Here is a 6,287-nt window from a genome sequence, read left to right as displayed (position 1 = left end):
TCTCACTCGGTCGCCCAGACTGGAGTGCAGTGGCCGCTCCCGGCCACCGCAGCCTCGACCTGCTGGGCTCCGGCGATCCTTCCTCCTCAGCCTTCCGCGTAGCCGGAATTACAGGCATGCGCTACCACGCCTGGCTAATTTTTTGATTTATTGTAGAGATGAGGTCTTGCTGCCCAGGCGGGTCTCGAACCCGCGGGCTCAGGCAATCCACTCACCTCAGCCTCCCAAAGGCGCGGGGTTACAGGCTGAGCCACCGAGCCCGGCTGCCAATCCCTTTCTTATAGTATTATGATCATTGTTCAGAGTCCACTTGTGAATGAGAACATATTGCTCTCAGTTATTTGTTTCTGTGATAGATCACTGAGTATGATAGACTCTAAATTCATTCAAGTTGCTGCAAAATTCATACTTTTGTACTTCTTATGGCTGCATAATATTTCGTTGTGTGTATGTTCCATATTATTTTTATCCAATCCACTTTCTATGGGCATCATGGTTGGTTCTATGTTTTTGCTGTTGTAAATAGTGCTGCAATAAACTTGTATGCACAGATATCTTTTTTGTAGAATGATTTGAGTTCCTCTGGGTATATTCCTAGAAGGGAGATTGCTGGGTTATATGGAAGGTCAATTTCTAGATCTTTTAGAAATCACCACACTGTTTTCCACAGAGGTTGTGCTAGTTTACACTCCCACCAACAGTACAGAAGCATTCCCTTTTATCTGCATCCTCTCCAACATCTGTTGTTTTTTGAGTTGACTTATTGATGATGGCCATCCTGCCTGGAGTTAGGTGGTACCTCAGTGTGGTTTTGATTTGCATTTCTTTGAGGATTAGTGAGGCTGAGCATTTTTTCGTGTGTCTGTTGGCTGCTCCTATGTCTTCTTTTGAGAAGTGTCTATTCTTGCCTTTTGCCCATTTTTTAATAGGGTTGTTTGTTTGTTTGTTTTTTCCTTTTGGCACGTTTGAGTTCCTTGTAGATCCTGGTTATTATGGCTTTATCCGATACACAGTTGGCAAATAGTTTTTCCCATTCTGTGGGCTGTCTCCTGCTCTCTTGATGGTTTCTTTTGCTTTGCAGAGGCTTTTCATTTTAAGGAGGTCTCCCTTGCCTATCTTGTCTCTTTATCATGGGCTTTGGAGGTTATAATCAGGAACTGGTTGCCTATTCTGATGTCTATGAGGATGTCTCCTGCATTTTCTAAGATTCTTATAGTTTGAGGTTTTACGGTTAGGTCTTTGATCCATTTAGAGTTGATTTTTGTGTATGGTGATAATAGGGGTCCTGTTTCATTCTTCTGCATGTGGTCAGCCAGTTTTCCTAGCACCATTTACTGAATAGGTTCTCCTCTCCCAGTGGTTATTGGTGGAGACTTTATCAGAGATGAGTTGGTTGAGAAATTGAGGTTTTGCTTCTGGAATCCATAGCCTGTTTCATTAGTCTATGTGCATTTCTTGTACCAATACCAGACAGTTTTGATTATTATAACCTTATAATAAAGTTTAAAGTCAGAAAGTGTGATATCTTCTGCTTTATTTCTTTTTCTAAGAATTGTTTTGGCTATTTGTGGTCTTTTGTGTGTCCATGTGAATTTCTGTATTGTCATTTCCAGGGATGTTGGTAATTTAATGGGTATTGTGTTGAATATGTAGATTGCCTTGGGTAGGATGGACATCTTATCAATGTTGATTCTTCCAGTCCACGAGCATGGAATATTTTTTCATAACAAATGTATTTTATAAACTTAACAAATAAACTTCAGGAGGTTTTTTCTTTTGTTCTCTTTGCAACCCAAGATATTAAATCAAATGCATGTTCCCATTTGTTAAATATAAAAAATAAAATAAGATCTAGGAATTAAAGTGATTGTTTGACTGAAACTGAGCCTCAGAGAACTAGATAATATTAGGATTCACTAAAACAAAATGGGTTTGAGCTAGATGCAGACTGACAATCTTGAGCACCAACTATGTGGCAGGCACCATGTTAAATGTGTTATTTATGTTATTTTATTTAATCCTGATTTGACATGTTACCATTTTAACTTCATGGAAATGAACTTAAAATGGTCACTGACATACATAGCTGTTATGCAGTGAACAGGAATTAAACTGAGACTTCATTGACTCTGAAGTCCATACCTTGTAAGCTTCTACCTTATAGGCTGTTTGGTGGCATAGTCTGAGAAGAGTGACTCACCAGTGGCATTCTCTATCCAATGGTACTGAAGGTGTCTTTCCAGTGGATAGATATTACTTCCTCTCTGCTGGCAAAATTAGTAGAATTTTACCTGCCCCTTTCAGGCATCAGTTTTCTTTACAATGTGTCTGAAGACCAAAATCTCAAATTCACAATGGAAAGCAAATACTCCTTTATGAGAACACCTAGCTTTCTTTATTCAGAAGTCTCTCATTTCAATATCTTTCCATTTCAAAAATCTAATTTATTTAAGTATATTTTAACTACTTTTAAATTACAACATTTAAGTAAGCAGTCAGTTTTCTATCCCAACTCTGTTACTAGCCACGTGACTTTGTTCAAGCTGCTTTGTCTCTTTAAGCCTCATTTTCCTGAAGGATAAGTTGAGGATGATAAGGCTTGTGCCTCACAAAGGGCTTGTGTGAGAATTAAATGAGGTAATGCGTGTACAGCCCTTGGCAAAAGCTGTTCTCAGTAAATATCATTCTATGGGGAAACAGAGTGTAACTCACAGTGTATTTTGAATGCATAAAGAAATCTAATTTGCTTTACTTCAACCGTAGCTAATCTGATCATTATCCCAGCCTCCATCAGCTATTTATCAAGGGTAAAAATGGACTTTTATTCTTCTGTGATTAAAAGTTTCATCTTATTTAAGAAGTTAGTCCCTTTAGGATTGGTTCATCTTTCTTGCATAGAAAATTCTAGTCTCTCAAGTATCCTCGCTTCCCTCCCTAAGATGGAATTTGGGTGTGTGCAAAAGAGGCTGCATGTCTTTGTGACCTGGGCAAAGAAGACTCCCAGTCTCAGGCTGGTTTTCAGCCTTTGAACTGTCTTAGCTGATGTTGCCTCCTGTGGTAAGTCATCAGCCCTGAACCCATGGGCAGGTCACTGGGCTCAAGCAAGACTTGCTGGGCACACGGGCCATCTCCCTCTTTGGGCACTGCCACACTCAGTTTCATGTGTCTGCTGCGAAGGTCCCTCCCCAGCTGTGACCTTCACAGTGGCCCCAGAGCCTGCCTGCTGGCTCTCAGAGTCCACGTGATGTGCAGACTGAAAGAGGGCCACAAAGACGAGCCTCGGAGCGTCCTCTCCTGCTCCTCTACACTGCCAGGTTTACTCTGCGTGGGATGCACCCGGGGCCATCACAGGGCAGCTTGCAATGTGGCCCCAACACAGATACTAGGACAAGCGCACCTGTAAATATGCAGCCTCATGCACTTCCAACATTTTTTTTTTAAGCAGGATTTATTGAGAGGACAGAAAAGCTCTCACAGTGGGAGGGGACCCAAGGAGACTGCCCAATTTTAAAATATTTTAGTGTATGATTTATGGTACCTAAGACATTATCATTTGAGCAGAAATAATTTTTTTTTTTTTGATAGGCCGATATTTCATGCTAGGCACATTTTCCCTATTTTTTTTTTTTAAACTTTTTTATTTGCCCTAAGAGTCTTTATTTGACAATGCTATTATTTAAAGAATATATGTGGAACTTTGCATTTCTGGTGTTATTCACTTTCAATCAAATGTCTGGCTATCATTAGTCATAAATGGGGAACTGGCTATTGTTTCTCTGACAGCAACAGCTTTTAATGAGAAAATAAGATGTTTGCTCTGATAAGAGGCCGGTAAAACTCTGTCATGTGGAGGAGAGGAGACCAAATTCCATTCTGTGGGTAGATAGTGACACTTAGGATGTTTCACTAGAGGGCTTATTTTTAATGGTATGGTAAAAAGATAAAGTGCAGAATAGATGACTGTAAGTTAAAAAAAAACTTAAAATGTGAACGCCTAATGAGAACAGAAGTCTGCTTGCTTGAGAAGCAATGTAAGTATCCCAAATAAGACTCAAAGTAGAAATATCTACTTATGGGCCTGGGTGTAGTGCCTCACGTCTTTAATCCCAACATTTTGGGAAGTTGAGGCAGGAGGATTGCTTGAGGCCAGTCTAGGCAACATAGCAAGTACTCATCTCTGAAAACAATCAAAAAAATTAATTGGGCATGGTGGCATATGCCAGCTACTCGAGAAACTGAGAACAGAAGGATCACCTGTGCCCAGGAGTAGAAGCTGCAGTGAGCTGTGATCATGCTGCTGCATTCCAGCCTGGGCAACAGAGTGAGTCCTTAACTCAAGGAAGGAAAGAAGGGAGGGAGGGAGGGAAAGGCAAGGAAAGAAAAGAACAGAATAGAAAAAACTACTTATGGATACCTTTGTAATAGTGAAAAATTCTAAGCAAAGAGAATTATCTTATTTTTCTAACAGCAGTAACCATCAGAAGATACTGAGCAAAGTTCTGGGAACACAATAGTTTTTTTTGGTTTTCTAAAGCATTGCTTCCTTCGTGGATATTTTTCTAAATATAAAACTAGTAAATGTTTGCTTATGAAAATTTAGAAGTTTAAAAAATTAGAAAAGCAATAGTAAAATCATTCATTATCCCAACCCATATGTAACAATTATTAATTTTTTTTGGTATAGCCTTCCCCTTACTCCTGTTTTCATTTTAAGAGGTCAAATGAGTATTATTTGGGGTCAAGTCAGAGCTGGAACATCACTAGGTTCATGTGTGGAGCTGGATAACATCAGCCCTTAAAAATCCTCTGCCCACTCTGGGTGGAACAGCCTGCTATGTGTCACAGAATAATTAGGAACCTCCCAACTGTTGTGTCTTGCTTAAGTCCTTCCTTCCCCAAAGCCAAAAAGATTTTTTCGTGTTTTCTTCTAAAAGTTTAAAGATTTAATTCTTCATCATCCAGTTTTTTTCTCTCTGGACACAATTTTTGGTAGTGTGTTTCATTCTTTTTCAGATATTCAGTTTCCCAAGCAGCATTTATTAAGTAGTCCTTTCTTTCCACATGAATATGATGTCACCTCTTAAGAAAATTTGACTTGTATACTATCAGAAGTTATTTTCTTCATTGGTCAACTTACTTTCTGGGGACCAAACCACACTGTCTTACTTAGCACAAACAATAAGCTTTAATGTCTGATAGGACAAGTCTCTCCACCATAGACATCTGGACATTTACTTTTCAAATACATTTACAATCAGTTTATCAAATTTCTCAAAAAGAAAACAATGTTGTTGTGAGATTATCAGAAATGCATTTACTCCATAACTAAATTTTTTACCGGATTGCCAATAAAGAGTTGTCACTTTTATGACGTTGAATCTTTTTATGCAGCAACATGGCATATGTCTCCATTTATTTTCCTAATTAATATTTTTCTAGGTGTTATAATTCAGGAAAGAATTTTTACATTTTTAATTAGTTTATTCCTCTTACCTGTTCATTGTAGTTATAAATGTACTTCTTCAAAAACCATAGTCTCCATTTGTTTATTGCAGGTTTTTTAAAATTTGTTATCTAGCCATCTGCTAGACTATCTTAATAATATAAATACTGTGTCTATTGATTCTTTAGGGATTTCAATGTAGCTAATCAAATAGTCTGTGAATAATCTGTGGGGTTTTTTTTGCTCCTCATGGTTAAACACTTTACTTCTTAAGATCACATTTTTCCTCTTTTAATCTGTTAATACTGTGAATTATATATACAGAATTTGTATCAAACCTTTGGAACTCTGAAATAAATACAAGATCATAATGTGGTCATACTGTGATCCTGAGCATGACCTTCAATATAAATCATATTCAGTTGAATTCTGTTCAAAATTTTTGAAAATCCAGGCTTATGCATGAGATTTGTATACACTCTTCTTGTGTATTTAATCTGTGAGTTCATGTTATTTATCAATCTTGGAAAATTATTTGCCATATCTCCTCAAATGTTGGCTTTTATCTATTTGTTCTGTCTCTCCTGCTGGAATTTGGATTAAATATAAATATGAGTACAGACTGTAATCCTGCACCTTTGGGAGGCTGAGGTGAGTGGATTGCCTGAGCCTGCGGGTTCAAGACCCGCCTGGGCAGCGAGACCTCATCTCTACAATAAGTCAAAAAATCAGCCGAGCGTGGTCGCGCATGCCTGTAATTCCGGCTACTTGGAAGGCTGAAGCGGAAGGATCGCCGGAGCCCAGCAGTTCGAGGCTGTGGTGGCCAGGAGCGGCCACTGCACTC

The 6,287-nt window shown here is 38.8% G+C and overlaps 1 protein-coding gene across 1 annotated transcript in view; it reads left to right on the top strand.

Annotated features, from left to right (window-relative positions):
* LOC103259315 (leucine-rich repeat-containing protein 7-like) overlaps positions 1-6,287 on the top strand; it is a gene marked incomplete at its 3' end in the record, with an annotated part of 389,004 nt that overhangs the window by 303,696 nt on the left and 79,021 nt on the right. The gene's annotated exons all lie outside the window — the stretch shown is intronic.

Source organism: Carlito syrichta, unplaced genomic scaffold (genome assembly GCF_000164805.1).
Source record: "Carlito syrichta isolate Samal-C Ts95f unplaced genomic scaffold, Tarsius_syrichta-2.0.1 Scaffold302595, whole genome shotgun sequence".
Classification (NCBI taxonomy): Eukaryota; Metazoa; Chordata; class Mammalia; order Primates; family Tarsiidae; genus Carlito; species Carlito syrichta.
This window is presented reverse-complemented; position numbering and strand designations above follow the sequence as displayed.